Source organism: Nelumbo nucifera, chromosome 5, assembly GCF_055504915.1.
Source record: "Nelumbo nucifera cultivar China Antique chromosome 5, China Antique-T2T, whole genome shotgun sequence".
Classification (NCBI taxonomy): Eukaryota; Viridiplantae; Streptophyta; class Magnoliopsida; order Proteales; family Nelumbonaceae; genus Nelumbo; species Nelumbo nucifera.
Genome location: NC_142653.1, coordinates 70,879,976 through 70,897,511, shown reverse-complemented (window position 1 = coordinate 70,897,511; position 17,536 = coordinate 70,879,976). Strand labels below are relative to the sequence as shown.

The following is a 17,536-nucleotide window of genomic DNA, read 5'->3' as shown; positions in this document are numbered from 1 at the left end:
TGTGAGCTAAAATCCCACAATATGAGAGCTAGAATTTGCTTACTTGCTTGCCCCCTTTGTCATTGGGGTTGGTGCCTTTATATAGGCATTGTTTGGCGTGGGCTTCACACACCATATCCGAGATTTCTGCGAGGACGTCTAAGTGGTTCGAGATTCCTGGGCCAACTTCCATGGATCGTGGGAGTGTTTGGATATGCATGCCGAATTTGTCACCGAGAACGTCTCGCAAGTCGCCAGGTCGGTGTCTATGCCAGGCCGCCAGGTTGTGCCAGGGCCAGGTCTGGCTAGCTGCCCGGACCTCAGACCAAATCCACTTGGCTTGTCATGAACTCCCCGCACCAGGTCAGGACCCCTGGCTCGGGGAGTGGGGGGAAATTGATGCAGGGTGATTTGGCCCAACCTAGTAATAGGGGACACGTGGACATGACCTAACTGATAGGATGACAACTCACTCTGACGCATCAAGTCTGCAATGGACCGAGCTCGAATAACCGAACCACCTCGGGACAAGTTCACCTCGGAACACGATCACATCAGGACCACCTCCGTTCCAAGGCACTTCGGCATTTGTACCAGGTCGGATCCAAAGGGCACTAGCTCGAGTAATATTGACTGACCTCTGCGTGACAACCCCAAAGATCTCGCCACCAGATTCCACGCTTTACGGGATTACACCTCGTAACCGCTAGCACTATCTCCCCGTCCTATTCGGGCGGCAGTGATAAGCCTTATCGGCTAGCAGCATTATCTCCTGTTAATACGGAAACGGGCATCATCATAGCAAGAATCCCAGAACCACTCCGAAAAACCCGCGAGGACTCCAATATATAAAGACCGCAACCCTCCAAGGGCAAAGGTATGCGTAATCTCTACTCACTAGCTCCCTTACTTTCTAAGCTACCATCAGCTCGCATGTTTCTGACTTAAGCATTAGAGCGACCTCACCGGGTAAGCATCCCTGGGTTCTTTGATTCTCTTTGTGCAGATCAGTCAAGTCTGCTATCTACTGGAAGCCAAGTCATCTCCAGCTAGGAGCAGCTGAATTGCGTTGCATCAGGTTCAATAGCTTTTCTTGGTTTTCAAAAACCAAGAAAGTTTCTGAATCCTAAACCCAAAGATGTAGGGGCCAAGTGAGAGTTTCTTTCTTTGTGCTTTCATTACCATTCTGAGTCATGTAAACTTCGACACCGGTTGCTAGAATTATGAAAAGTTGGTCTAACTTGGCCTCATATGGGTTTAGTAAATTTTCTTGGTTTTTAGAAACCAAGAAAAGTTCTCAACCCTAAACCAAAGATCTAGATTACAGGTAACAATTTCTCTCTACTCATTTGGGTTACTAATTCGTATAATGCATACCTTGACACTAATGGCCAAGGTGATAATCCTTTTTCTGATGTAGACACATTTTGGTTTAGTAACCTTTTTGGTTTTCAAAAACCAAGAAAGGTTCTGAACCCTAAATCCAAAGATGTAGGGGCCAAGTGAGAGTTTCTTTCTTTGTGCTTTGGTTACCATTCCGAGTCATGTAAAATTCGACACCAGTTGCTAGATTCATGAAAAGTTGGTCTAACTTGGCCTCATATGGGTTCGGTAAATTTTCTTGGTTTTTAAAACCAAGAAAATTTCTCAACCCTAAACCAAAGATCTTGATGACAGGTGACAATTTCTCTCTACTCATTTGGGTTACTAATCCGTATAATGCATACCTTAACACTAATGGCCAATGTGATAATTTTTTTTTTCTGATTTCGTCACATTTGGATTCAGTAACTTTTTTGGTTTTCAAAAACCAATAAAGGTATTGAGCTCTAAATCCTAAGATATAGGGGCCAAGTGAGAGTTTCTTTTTCTGTGCTTTTGTTACTAATCCGAGTCATTTAAATTTTGACACCGGTGGCCAGATTGATGAAAAATTAGTTTAAATTGGCCTCATATGGGTTCGATAAATTTTCTTGGTTTTAAGAAACCAAGAAAAGTTCTCAGCCCTAAATTAAAGATCTAGAGGACAAGTGACAATTACTCTCTACTCATTTTGGTTAGTAATCCATATAATGCATATCTTGACACTAATGGCCAAGGTGACAATTCTTTTTTCTGATATGGCCACATTTGGGTTTAGTAACTTTCCTAGGTTTTCAGAAACCAAGAACGGTTTTGAGTCGTAAATCCAAAGATGTAAGGGCCAAGTGAGAGTTTCTTTCGTTGACATTGGTGGCCAGGTTGATGAAAAATTAGTCTAACTTGCCCTCATATAGGTTCCATAAATTTTCTTGATTTTCAAAAATCGAGAATGGTTCGCAGCCCTCAACCCAAGATCTATGGGACAAGTGACAATTTCTCTCTACTCATTTGGGTTAATAATACATATAATGCATACCTTGACACTAATGGCCAAGGAGACAATTTTTTTCTAATATGGCCAATTTTGGGTTTAGTAACTTTTCTAGGTTTTCAAAAACCAAGAAAGGTTTTGAACCCTAAATCCAAAGATGTAGGGGCCAAGTGAGAATTTTTTTTTATTTGTGCTTTTGTTAGTAATCCGGGCTGGTTAACGTTTTTTGGTTTTCAAAAACCAAGGTTCCCAAATCTAAATCTAAACAACAGATTGTGTAGCAATATCCCTACTAGAAATTGGTTTTTTATGCGAAGATTGTTTATAGAAAATATGCACCTATGACCTCCTTCAAATGAAAAGCTTGTGAAGACTTTACATTTCTCCCCACTGCTATTGGTTTTGTCTACAACAATTAGTATTACATTAAAACCTATCTCTATAGAAAGTTTTGTCCCTATTTAGAATGTATGGACTTCGATATTAACAACTTCCCCCACTCCATGGGAGGCCGAGGGTAAGTTGCATCTATCAAGATTTAGCTTGGTAAAACCTTCTTCATGGGACCTCCAATATACTGCATGCTTATCCCTCCAAGTAGAGCTTTTTGCAACTAATGCCCAATTCCTCCCTATATCATTAATGAAAAACTGTGAAAACAAACCTAAGGCATTGACCTAGTTTCTCTTAAGATACGATCACAAGCGGTAGCCAAATATCTCTCTTTGTTAGTGAGTGCAAGACTTTCATGAAGAAACCATCCAATTAAGCCTTGCTGGTAGCCAAATCTCTCTCCTTGTTAGTAAGTGCAAGACTTTCATGAAGAAACCATCTAATTAAGCCTTGTGAGTACCCAAATTTCTCTCCTTGTTAGTTTGTGCAAGACTTTCATGAAGAAACCACCAATTAAGCCTTGCCTATAGAAAGCAATGGAACAAACGTTACCAAACCCAAAAGGATTTAATGTTAGCCACTTCTCAAAAAGGGCTAATATCATGGTGGATTTCAACCTTAAGCCTTTTATGACACCATTTGCAATTCTCCTCCAATCCCTTTGTGATTTTTCAGTAACCACTATTTACTTCCTCTCCCAATCAACATTGGCAACATTTTTTTGATAGATAACATTGGCAACATTGATGTTTAATTGGTTATCCTATCATCACTTTTAATGTATCCCAATGTCAATAGCACTCCCATCAAAACATTCTTTTCACCATCTTAAATCTATGCACCACCATCATGTTAGGCTACCTAAACTATGAGAACTAAACAACCCCCCTTCAAAGCAACTTATTCACTATTTCTCCCAATAGTTTTATCAAAACACCCGAAAAGTTGTGAATGATTTTAGAGAAATAAGTGAAAGTATTCGACATTCTTGAACATTCAAAAATAAAATATATCATTATCCCTAGCTGTGAGAAAAAGAGATATCAACATTTTTGAAGAACTCGAAAAATAAATTATATGATTAGCCCTAGTTGTGAGAAAAATAGAGATATCGACATTATTAAAGAACTCAAAAAATAAATTAGCCCTAAATGTGAGAAAAATAGAGATATCAACATTCTTGAAGAACTCAAAAAATAAATTATATGATTATCCCTAGCTATGAAAGAGAGATGTTATTGAAATAGATGTCTAGATAGAAGGAGAGAAGAAAAACATAGTTACCTTCCCGAAGTGCTTTGTGTCTAAAAGAGCTATTTCTTGGTACTTGGTTGTACCTCTACGCAACACTCTGTAAGAATTATTATCACCATTATTATAAACATTTGAAGAGTGGTAGCTGATTTATATGTAACAAACTTAACCAAACTAATGTGTAAAGCTGTAAAGCTACCATTATCGGTAATTCTGATGATAAAGCGCTTGGAGTCAAACTTTAGAAGAGAAGACTTACATCTTGTGAATCTCTTTTTTTTCTTTTTCCTAAACATTTGCCATATTGTTTTAGTCTTATAAGTATCACTGTATAACTTTCAAGTTAGAAAGGAGAAGGAAAGGAGACAATTTAATTTAAAGAAAACTCAATTGGCATAAAACCTAATTAAGAAAAGGGAATAGAATGACCTCATCGATTGTGTATATATATTTTTATGTAGTATTATATGTATAGTAATTTCCAAAGTAAACCCATTTGAAACTAAATAATGAAGATCCAAATAAAAGAATAAGGCAGTTAAATATCATTATATTTCGTAGAGTTTTCAATCTCCCTAGAGATGGAGAAAAAATAAAGGAACAAACAACCTCTTGAGTCTTTAATGGAGACAATTCCTAGACTTGTTCATGATTATTTTAACCATTATTACTGAATGCATTGGAATGGAAAAACCCTAGCAGTTGAAAGCAAGGCAAATAAACCCGGAAAAGTAGCGAAGTGAGGCAGAAAAAGAAACTGGTAAAAGAGAATAAATAAATATCTTACCAGGCAGAGGTGAAGAGAAACTCCCGAGTGGAGAACCCAAGTGTGTAGACATTCACTTGAACGAGCGATTAAGAACTAAAAGACGTAGAGAGAAGCAAAGATTCACTCACACGAACTGAGAACGATGCACGGAGATTTGAGCGATTACAGAGTAGGGAAGAGATGGATACTTGAGAGAGAAAAAAACATTCGCACGCAGGAGGGAAAGAGGATAGGAAGATTTTGTTCAAAATTAATAAAAGGGGAAATTTTGTCATAAAAAAGGAGATACAAATTGTATCTCATACGATGCTCTCCTTTCGTATACAACTGCTCTTTTTTTGATATTTCTTCAAAAAATTTGCTCTCTTTTAGTTATTATATGAAGTGTGTTTCTTTAATTGATATTAAGGCTAAAAAACTACCCTTATTGTCTAGAATCCCTTTATTTACTGAATACTCTGTTCTCCTTCTGTTAAGAATGCATAGATCGAATTATTGTGCGCCCTTTCTTTGCCATTTTGAAATATGATTTTTATCATATCACTTTTACTTTCTTATGAATTATGATGTATATGAGATTAGGACTACAATCCCTTAATCGTGTTTTTTTTTTATGGTTACTTAAATCGTAGTTTAATATTTCTTAGTTGCTTTACAAATCAATTGCTCTGCCATGTGATATGTCTTCCTAGTGCTCCGTCAATAGTTTGAGTCATGTCTGTCTTTCTTTCAATTAACAAAAAATGAAGCAAAAATAATTAATTAATAAAAAAAATAAAAATAAAAACAAGTAGTTAATTAATTAATAAAAAATAAAAACTAAAAATAATAATAAATATAAAAGATTGAAAAGAAGCAAAAGTTAATAAATATAGATAAATAAAATAGGGAAGATTTTCTTTTGTGTTGGCTTGTATTTGTGATTTTCTTTCTTCATTATTATGTTGTTTGATTAGTTGTGTATATGTGATCATGTTTGTTTGGGATCCCTTGTGGGCCCCACCTATTGGACCCAGGAGAGGGATGCCTAACCCATTCCCTCTCCCATCTGAGTCTTGCCCGAATTGGTTAGTTGGTGGCTCATGCTTTGGAGTTACTATTAGACCAAAAAATTTTTGAAAATCATTCTCGAAGGTCCTGCCTATGTACCCTCTCCCATCTAGAATTTGATGCACTTGAATTAGGTTCGAGCTGGGGGTAGGAATGGCAATGGGTAGGGTACCCATGCAAATTGCATTACCCATTCCCAAACCTGCCTATGTGCCCTTGATTCCAAACCTGTCTAACTTTTCCTCTCAATTCCCCAGAATTTACATATAAATTCTGCCAATGTTGATTTGTGTGAATTTTTACCCCAAATTGAAGGTGATACAGCCCAGCTGGGAGCAAGGCCTAGCCGAAAGATCAAAGGAGGGCTACTCGGTCCTTAAAACCCATGCAACACTCTTTGGGAGATGCCTAAAGAGAGAGCCTAGCCGCAGTCTTCCAAGGGAGCCTATTCGGCCCAGCAAGGAGGAGGCCCATTAGTAGCTCAAGAGCAGCCCAAATTGCATCCCAAGAGAAAGTAGGGGCGGCAACTTCTAGAAAGTTAAAGAGAAGCTAGGGGGAGCAAATTCTAGAAGGTTGAAGAGAGGCTAGGGGCAACAAACTCTAGAAGGTTCAAGAGAGGCTAAGGGCGGCAACTTCTAGAATTCTTGGAGAGCTGAAGGAAAAACTATTTAAAGAGGTCTCTTGGAGGAAAAAGATGTTCAACACCTTGTGGTTCAAGCCCCTTTGGGGAGAAAACTCTTTGAGTCGAATTCTTGAAGGGAGAAGAGAGAGATAGGTGCAAGAGATGAGAAGAAGGGAGATTCAAGCAACTTCAAGAAAAGAAGAAGCTGAATTCGAAAGGAGAAGAAGAAATTAGAGATCTAGGTTATTTCTTCCTTGATTTCTGCACATTTGGTAATCGAATTCAGATAGGAATTATGTGTAATTTCTCCATTAATTTTTCTTTCTTGCTGTAATTGAAGCATGATTTTAGGTTCATTCGAATAGATTAGATGCAATCTTGATGTTTCTTGATTAGAAATTTAATTGTAGAACTGCTAGCCGAATTGATTTTGATCTTTGTAATGTCTGAATAGCTTGAGAAAGAATTCAGACACTCTTAATTCTGTTTGGCTGAGCTGTTCTTGATTCTTGGAAGTTCTAGAGTGCTTGAGAAAGACTCTAGGATTTCAGATCTATTAATCAAGAACCGAATTGAGTGCAAGGTTAGAGATAACTTGCACAATTTGGTTGGTGATCATTCAATCTGAAATGATGCCCTAGAATTTCTAGATCTTAATGCATACATGGGGATTAGATTTTTGCTAAAGATATAAGAATCATCACTCATGCATAGATTGAACATGCGCTAGAGAGAGGTTGTTCATTGCCTTGGGGTTTCACCAAACCAAGGCTGAATCCTAATCTACTCGAGTGACCTAGAGATCTAATTGCTGAACCAATTCTGTGCGTAGTTAGTTTTTGTTCTCAATTTGCTTGCAATGTGTTTGATCAAATTCCTTAGAGATAGTTTTGTAGTTAGAAATTCAGATTTGCATTAGATTTACAATTCGGCTAATCAGATAAGAGTAGGCTGATATACTACTAGTAGTTGCTACATTAAGTCATCGTGGGAAACGATACTCTATTCATCACTTTATTACTTGTGCGCTAGTGCACTTGCTAGTGTAGCAAATACCCATCAAGTTTTTGGCGCCGTTTCCAGGACTTATTGCAGCAATATTAGGAACTATTAGCCACTATTAATCTGATCTCTAACTCTATGCGTTGTAGTTCAGATTTGTGTGCATTAGCATCTATTGCTGATCTTGGTAATTTTCTTTTTCATTGCCGAATTGCTTCATCTTTGATTGTTGTTTTAGTCTTAGTAGTGTAGATGCATTTTAGTTCTGCATATTTTATAAAAATAGTGTGGTTCAGATCTGTACACATTACTGTCATTACTGAAATCAGAATTTAGATCTGAGCATACAGAGAGAAAAAAAAAAAAACTAATATAGCCGTTCTAATTTAGTAGTGTAGCCGATAGATGTAATTCTAGTTCTATACATTACAGTTCAGATCTGCACACACTCATCTACATTACTGATTTATTTCCTCTTGCCGAGTGCTTCTAGTTTAGGATTGCTTCTATAGAATATAGCTCATTGATTCTAATGCTGATTTGATAGATTTCTGAATACATTTCTGACTTGATTCAGTAGTATGTAGCTTCTGTAGAACATAGGTTGCAGATTTCAATTCAGACTTGACAGATTTCTGACTTGATATATTTCTGATTAGTAGTAGGATTTAGTTTTGTATATAGTAACCTTCATTTCTGATTTCTGTAGTTTTCTTTCTTATTGCTGATTTGCTTAGTTTTTGGTTGTTGAATTTTTTTTCTTGATACCTTATAAAAATGGTGTAGTTCAGATCTGTATATATTAACTATCACTGCTGAAATTAGAAATCAGATCTGTGCACACACACAAAAAAAAGTTGATTCTTGTTTTCGGTAGAGTGTAGTTTCTTGATATTATAGGTTACTTTACTGATTTGAGATCTGCATACCTTCATTGCTGATATTCAGATCTGTGTACATTGATCTCCATTGCTGAAATAAAAAATTTTCTTTCTTCTTGCCGATTGTCTCTATCTTAGGCTGCTATTCTTGTTTCAGAAGTGTGCAATCTGCTTGAGTTGATAGGCAATTCTCTGATTTCAATCTTGTATATCAGATTTCAGATCTGTTTATATTAACTTTCAGCTTGCTGGTTTTTCTTTTTTCTTTTTGGTTAGATTGTTGTTCCCTTTGTTTTGTAGATTGCTACTATATTAGTGTTTAACAGTCCCTATTTCTTAGGATTGCTGATTGTTTGTTAGATTGCTTTCTTTGATTAGTGTGCTTTAGTTTCTTTAGTACTTTGATAGAGGAGATGGCAACAACCAACTATGAATGGCATTCCGAAAGAGCACAAGTTAGAAGACAGCATGGTCTTCACAATGTTGACACATATACAACTCTATCTGCGCAAATAGGTGCAATCAGCAAGAAAATAGATGAGATGCAAATGGAAGCCATGCATGTGTAATCCATGACTTGTGATTGGTGTGGGGGAGGCCCTATTAGTACTGAATGCCAAGTTGACAATCAGTTTATGCAGCCTCCAGAACAGGTAAACTTTGTTGGCCGCTTTCCTAGGCAACAATACAGTCAGTACCCTTGTACCTTTAACCCCGGATGGGGAGGATTGTGATTGGTGTGGGGGAGGCCCTATCAGTACTGAATGCCAAGTTGACAATCAGTTTATGCAGCCTCCAGAACAGGTAAACTTTGTTGGCCGCTTTCCCAAGCAGCAATACAGTAAGTACCCTTGTGCCTTTAACCCCGGATGGGGAGGATACTCGAATCAGTCATGGCCAAATCAGCATGTGCCGAAGCCCTTCCCCCAAAACCTCTATCAGCCGGAAAAGAAATCTAACCTAGAGAATCTGATGACCAAGTTCATAGCTAGTGCTGAAACAAGATTTTAGATCCAAGAAACAACAATAAAGAACTTGGAGAAGCAAGTCGAGCAGTTGGTACAAATGATTTCAGAAAAAATACTGGGCACTCTACCAAGTAATACTGAATTGAGTCCACAAGGTGGTGAGGAGCTGCTAGAAGAGGAGAAGAAGGCAAGGGCTGAAAATAAGGTTAGCATGTTGGTCGACACCCTTGAGCTTGGCATACAAGAGAGAGGAGCTGCAAGGGAGTAGAATGAAGAGATGCAAGGCATGGCAGCATACCTGAATGCTAATCCACAGTTTTCAGGGAAAGAGTGTCTCAAGTTGGATGGCTTGGATACCCCGCTAATACCAATAAGCAAGCCTTCAACCCAAGAGCCACCCTCCCTTGAGCTAAAGCAATGATGAACATACAATTTATTTATAATTTATGAGGTCTTTTTGCATGGATTCTTATGCCAGTTTTATTTAATTTTGTCCTAATTTAGCTTAATGCTAAGAAAAGATTTATGGGGTAATCAATCCAAGAAAAAGAAGGAAAAATGTAAGAAAAGAAGGACCAAAAAGGACCAAATTCAGCCCAGCCCAGCTATGGAAGCAAGAGAACACACTTCGACCCAAGAAGTACAAGTTAATTCCTTGGGAAAACCCAAGAAAAGAAGCCTAGCAAGGAGTAAATTTCGGTCCAGTAAGAGTAAGCCCATTCTTAGCCCAAAAAAGCAGCCTAGAGTGTTGATAACATGTGCTAAGAAGGAACTTAATTGCAACCCAAATAGCAGCCCAAAAGAGCTAGGGCGTCAACCCTTAGAAGGCTCTTAAGAGAGCACTCTAGAAAGTTCAAGAATTCTAGAGACTTCAAGAAGGGGCAAGAACCCCCTTGAAAATCTATATAAGGAGGCCTCTAGAGGGGGGAGAGGTGTTCATTTGCTAGAGTTCAAGGCTCTCCCATCCTTTGGGGTTCGAACACCTTGAAGAGAAGAAGAGAGAAGAAGAGCTAGGCGCAAGAAAGAGAAGGAGAAGGGTTGAAGGAGTTCAAGCTAGCAAGAAGAGAAGAAGGTGAGTTTAAATTTGGGGAATTTTGATTCAGAGATCTTATGTAATAATTCCTTTTAGTTTCATCTTTCTTTTGTTCGAATTCAGCTTCTTTTGATGTAAATTTTTCTCTCTCCCTCTTCCATTCTTTCTTGTTGAATTTAAGGTTGTAAAATTTCAGATTAAGTAATCAATTTCTTTCTCATTCGAATGGATCCGATTTGTTCTTGATGTTTCTTGAATAGAGGGTGATTCTAGATCAGATTATCTAATTGATCTTTCAAAACTAAGATCTGAAATCTCAGATCTGAGATTTGTAAGACCTGAATTGCTTGAAAAATAATTCAGATCTTAAATTTTCAGGTTGTCCAATTTGATCTGATGAGAATAAAATCTATTATATTTTATCCCCTAATATTATGTCTTTTATACTGAATTAATACTTAATTAGACTCATATTTCTTGTATTTCGGTGCAGGGCAAGGAAAGAAGTCGCAAGCAGGAAAACAAGGCTAATCGAATGGGTTTCCACAGTTTTGGCAGCGATTAGTAATCTGAACCTAACTTTCATATCCGAGCTCCGATTGGGCTGATTCAAGATCCACTAGAAAGACAAGAGAGAAAACTACAAATTTCATGTTTTGGGATTTCGCAAATTCGGCATACATCGATGTCAAATCCGGGCCCTAAACGGAGAAATTTCGTAGTGAGGCCCAGTTCCCGCCTGAAGTCCATTTCGTAGAAAAACATTGAGACGGCCCAAGTTATTAAAGCAGTCCATTCGAATTCAAGAATTCGAGAGTCCTCTTAGATTTAAATTTCTAAATGTAATTCCAGAAAGATTAAGAGAGGTTTAGATAATGAGAGAGGAGAGAAGATAGGATAGGATAGGAGGAGTTTGGATCAAGGCTGAATTATCCATTCTTGAGATAACTCTAAGTAATTGTAAGCTATATGAGAGCTGGGGGGTACCAAACCCTAGGGGGATCACGAATTACATTGAGCTATCTATCAAGAAAGGAGAAAACAAATCAAGAAACTTTGGGAAGGAGATCACGAATTCAAGAAACCCCAAGAAGAAGGTGGCGGCAAGAAGAGGAGATCTCGGCACCATGGGCGAATTCATGAGTTCTTTCTTTCCCTTTGTGTGCTTTAATTCTTTTATCATGAACTGATTTGTTTTTAGCTAGGGCTGTGGAAAGCTTAACTCTGTTAATGAATACATTTTTATCTTTATGATTTATCCAAGATTGTGATTTTCATACAATCTATGAATTATTTTGCTTAATGTGATTAAGAGCTTGGCTACCTCTTAATTGATTTGGTTTATGTGAATGAATCGAGAGAGGAATTTACATAATCGACTGAATAGTTCATAGTGTGAATTGAATGGTATATAGAGATATATATACATGATTCATCTGAATTTAATGGTTTTCCTCGGACTTAATGCACTTTCATCTTGAGAACTCTACTTGAGAGATCAAAGGGTTACCTGATGGGCATAGTTTTAGTATATCTTGAAAGAGATATTAAATAAAATTGAAAAGACCTCAGTTTATGGGAATGACAAATAATCTTGGTTAATCGAATCCATTAATATTCATTACATTGGTTAGGTGGACCAAAAGCCCTAGCGATTTCATCCATTGCATATTCGTTTAGTGATCACCCTTGCTTCTATTTTGTTTTTCTAGTTTTTAATTTTAGTAGTCCTTGCTCTCTCAAATCTGAATTTCGATTATCCAAATAATTAGGGAAGATTGTGGTTCTAATACTTATTTTGTTAAATCCCCGTGGGAACGATATTTTTTATACTACTTGATAACTAGTGCACTTGCTAGGGTTATATTTATAGCTATCAAGTTTTTGGCGCCGTTATCGGGGATTTAATCCTAAAATAATATTAGAACTTGTTAACCTTGGTTAATTTGGATTTTTTTCTTTATTTTATTTCTGTTTTATTCCTTATTTTTATTTTATTTGTTTGTATTCTTGCTGGTTCAGATTTACTAGTGCATGACACGCACTAGAAGAGAGGGACTAGCGGAATTCGATCCAGAAATTGAGAGGACCCTTCACTTGTTGCAAAGAGCCAACAGAGGTAAAGCAAGAGAGGAGGTTGATATTGGCGAACCAGCAATAGAAATTGGGGAAGAAATGGCAGAAGCAAATCGCACCCTCTTGGACTATGCTTGTCCAACCATTGATGGGGTGACATCCAACATTTGCAAGCCCACCATTTAGGCCAATAATTTTGAAATCAAGCATGCAATAATTCAGATGATCCAAACAAATATTCAGTTTAGTGGGTTGCCAAGTGATGACCCTAATGCACACATTGTTAACTTCTTATAAATATGTGATACATTTAAACACCATGGAGTTAGTGATGATGTTATTAGGCTTAGATTATTTCTTTTTTCATTGCGTGATAGAGCTAAAGATTGGCTTAATTCACTCCCTACAGGAAGTATCACCACTTGGAATGATTTAACCCAGAAATTTTTGGCTAAATATTTCCCCCCCTCCAAAATAACAAAATTAATTAATGATATTACTACTTTTGCTCAATTTGAGAGGGAATCCTTGTATGAAGCATGAGAACAATTCAATGAGATGCTTAGGAAGTGTCCTCACCATGGAATACCAACTTGGCATCAAATTCAGACTTTTTATAATGGTATTACCCCCTCTAATCGATCCATTATTGATGCAGCCGCAGGCGGCACAATCATGAAGAAAACTCTAGAGGAAGCTTATGACCTAGTGGAGGAGATGGTGTCGAATAACTACCAGTGGAGCAATGACCGAACCAATCAGAGGGGAGTACACCACATCGATTCCTTTGTAGTCTTATCTACGTAAATTGCTAATCTGAATAAGAAACTTGATACTTTTAATATTGCAGCCATTAATACATCATCTAGCATCTCATGCGATTTATGTGGTCAAATAGGACATAAATTCTGATTGTCAATTAAGCAGTCCTTTTATTTCCCATGAGAATGCTAATTTTATCTCTCATGCTGGCAGACCGAATTTCAATCCCTACTCAAATACATACAACCCAGGGTGGAGGAATTATCCAAACTTTTTATGGAGCAATAATCAACAAAAGGCACCCATGGGATTCCAACAATAGCCGCCCCCACAAGAAAAAAAGAATAATTTGGAGGAGATGATTTCTAAGTTCATCAATACTGTTGAAGCAAAATTCTAAAGCCATGAAGCATCGATTAGAAACTTAGAAGTTCAAGTGGGGCAGATTGTAAATCTGTTGTCAGAAAGAAAAGAGAGACGACTACCCAGCAACATGGAGAAGAATCCCAAAGAGCAAGTAAACGCCATAGCCTTAAGAAGCGGGAAGACAGTTGGCAAAATCCAAAAAGAAGACAAGAAAGCTGATGTGGCCGATCTGCAAAAGGAGGATGAGGGAGGTACACCTAAACTGAATTTAGATGCAATTAAACTCCCTATCCCCTACCCTGGAAGAATTTTGAAGGCTAACTTAGATAGACAATTTGAGAAATTTTTAGAAATTTTCAAAAAAATACATATTAACCTCCCTCTTCTTTATGTATTGTCATAGATGCCGAAGTATGCCAAATTCCTGAAGGAGATGATGTCCAAAAAAAGGAGATGGGAGGACGGTGAGATGGTGAAGTTAAACAAAGAGTGCTTATCCATTCTTCAAAAGAAATTGCCCCAAAGGCTTAAGGATCCAGGGAGTTTTTCTATACCTTGCATCATAGGGAATACTGAATTTGAAAAAGCTTTATGTGATTTAGGTGCCAGTATAAATTTAATGCCTTATTCTATTTTTGAAAAACTTGAACTACATGAACTAACATTTACAACTATTATCCTGCAATTAGCTGATCGAAGCATTAAATATCCTATGGGAATAGTAGAAGATGTTTTAGTCAAAGTGGGTAATTTCATCATTCCTGCTGATTTCATTATATTGGATATGGAGGAAGATAAGACAATGCCGTTGATTCTAGGGAGACCCTTTTTTGCTACGGGTAATGCTTTAATTGATGTGAAAGAATGACTACTTACTCTTAGAATCAATGGTGAAGAAGTGGTGTTTAATGATTTAAAACCATGAAATGTCCCAACACAATTGAACATGAAATATATGCAATTGATTGCATTGATGTTTGGGCAGCTAAAGTAGATACATCTAAATCAGAAGACACGCTGAAAGTTGCACTTAACAATAGTCCTAATCAATTGCGACAAGCAGAGCAGAAGTTTGTACTGATATCAAAATTTCGAAATTTGACTTCTGAGCTAGACTCTTTTGAAATTACAACTCATAATGCATCTTTTATTAGTTTACCTCCATCTCACACAAAACTCCTCCCATCGATTGTGCAGGCCCCTATTTCAGGTTTAAACCCACCCATGAAGGATGAGAGGGGGAAACATCGAAAGTTAAAAACTAGGTGGAGCGGACCCTTTGAAGTGGCTAGGGTACTCCCTTATGGAGCAATTGAAATGCATAATGATGATGGGAGTACATTCAAGGTAAATGGGCAATGGTTGAAACATTATATAGAAGGAGAGCAACCCACCCACCATGGGTCCATTCTCTCATTGAAACCGCCATGAAAGAAAGGTGAAAGTCAAGCTCACGACTGAAAAAGAGCGCTTGTGGGAGGCAACCCATTAAGTTTAGTTGTTTGTTTTGTTCAGTCTTTTTTCTCTCTTATAAGTGTGTTTTTTTCGTATCTCACATCTGCAGGATCTCAACGAGGTATTCAGGGAAGTCCTCTTAAATCTTTCTCTCATTGTTCTTGTTATGCATATTCCATACAATGGGGACAATGTATATCTTAAGTGTGGGGGAGGATTAAGGGGTTGATAAATTTTTCGGACTCTAGCATGCTTCGATTATCACTCTCTAACCTTTCCTTTCGAAGTTTTTGTTCCCTAGAGACTTGTTTTTGAATGATTGCAAACCACCATGAATCATGTGCTTAGGTGAGATAGACAAGAAAGGATGCAAGCAAATCTAACTGAAATTTTTGGCTATAGAAGGTACCTCAGTAGTTGGAATGATCAACGAGCAAGATGCAATACAAGTTTGACCCCTATGAACATTTGGTTTATGACTGTCAAACATGGGTTAATTATTCTAGAACTTGCTTTAGTAGACATGTTGAGACTATGGTAATGAGTTCAAGGATTTGTATGAAAATGGTGATACCCTTTTTCAAAAAAAAAAGAGAGAAAGGGAAGAGGAGAAGAAATAAAGTGTAATGTGAGATGGAACATAAAATGCACTCACACTAAAAGCATAAGGGTGAGATGGAGCATAAAATGCACTCATCCCTAGATCCCAAACCCCTTGTCACCTTTTGATGCAACGAACTCATGCTAGTGGTGGAGATATGATACATAAGCAAGCCTATAGTAATAACATTTCTTGTTTTGACTTATTTGAAAAAATATATATATTTTATTATGAGGGAATACTTTGAATCTTGTTGCATTTTGATTATGAAAACAATGAGTGCTTACTTTAGTCCTAAAATTGTTTATGCAACGAAATGCCTGTTTCCCTTGATTATTGATTTCACTGGGGAACATGAGGATTGGCGATTTAAGATGATTCATTGACAAGATAAAGAGGAACAAGAAGTGGAAGAATGGAAGGATCATTAAATACTGGATCAAGGCATGCAAGAGGGCAAACATCCTATGAAGAATGACCTCCAAAAATTTTAGTAGCTTGTCTTGTTTTAGTTTTGCTTCAGTTTTATCTTGCCCGAGGACGGGCAAGAGTTTAAGTGTAGGGGGATTTGATGAGAATAAAATCTATTATATTTTAGCCCCTAATATTTTGTCTTTTATACTGAATTAATACGGGCAAGAGTTTGGAGCAGGGCAAGGAAAGAAGTCGCAAGCAGGAAAACAAGGCTAATCGGATGAGTTTTCACAATTTCGGCAACGATCAGTAATCTGGGCCTAACTTTCATATCCGAGCTCCGATTGGGTTGATTCAAGATCCACTGGAAATACAAGAGAGAAAGTTACAAATTTCATGTTTTGGGCTTTCACAAATTCGGCCTACATCGATGTCAAATCCGGGTCCGAAGACGGAGCAATTTTGTAGTGAGGCCCAATTCCCAACTGAAGCCCATTTCGCAGAAAAACATTGAGGCAGCCCAAATTATTAAAGCAGACCATTCGAATTCAAGAATTCGAGAGTCCTCTTAGATTTAAATTTCTAAATGTAATTCCAGAAAGATTAAGAAAGTTTTAAATAATGAGAGAGGAGAAAAGATAGGATAAGATAGGAGTTTGGATCAATGCTGGATTATCCATTCTTGAGATAACTCCAAGTAATTGTAAGCTATATGAGAGCTGGCGGGTATCAACCCTAAGGGGATCATGAATTGCATTGAGCTATCTATCAAGAAAGGAGAAAACAAATCAAGAAACTTGGGGAAGGAGATCAAGAATTCAAGAAACCCCACGAAGAAGGTGGCGGCAAGAAGAGGAGATCTCAGCACCATGGGCGAATTCATGAGTTCTTTCTTTCCCTTTGTTTGCTTTAATTCTTTTATCATGAACTGATTTGTTTTTAACTAGGGCTGTGGAAAACCTAACTCTGTTAATGAATACATTTTTATCTTTATGATTTATCCAAGATTGTGATTTTCATACAATTTATGAATTATTTTGCTTAATGCAATTAAGAGCTTGGTCATCTCTTAATTGATTTGGTTTATGTGAATGAATCGAAAGAGGAATTCACATAATTGACTGAATAATTCATAGTGTGAATTGAATGATATATAGAGATATATATACATGATTCATATGAATTTAATGGTTTTCCTTGGACTTAATGCACTTTCATCTTGAGAACTCTACTTGAGAGATCGAAGGGTTACTTGATGGGCGTAGTTTTAGTATATCTCGAGAGAGAATATTAAATAAAATTGAAAAGGCTTCAACTTATGGGAATAACAAATAATCTTAATTAATCGAATTCATTAATATTCATTACATTGGTTAGGTGGACCAAAAGCCCTAGCGATTTCATCCATTGCATATTCGGTTAGTGATCACCTTTGCTTCTATTTTGTTTTTCTAGTTTTTAATTTCAGTAATCCTTGCTCTCTCAAATCTGAATTTCGATTATCCAAATAATTAGAGAAGACTGTGATTCTAATACTTATTTTGTTAAATCCCTATGG

General features: G+C 37.2%; 1 non-coding gene across 1 annotated transcript; it reads right to left on the bottom strand.

The window, feature by feature from the left end:
• Positions 1-12,860: 12,860 nt before the first annotated feature.
• Positions 12,861-12,967, bottom strand: LOC148791852 (small nucleolar RNA R71). The gene has a single exon (XR_016076858.1). It is a non-coding gene; the product is annotated as a small nucleolar RNA R71 (small nucleolar RNA).
• Positions 12,968-17,536: the final 4,569 nt, after the last annotated feature.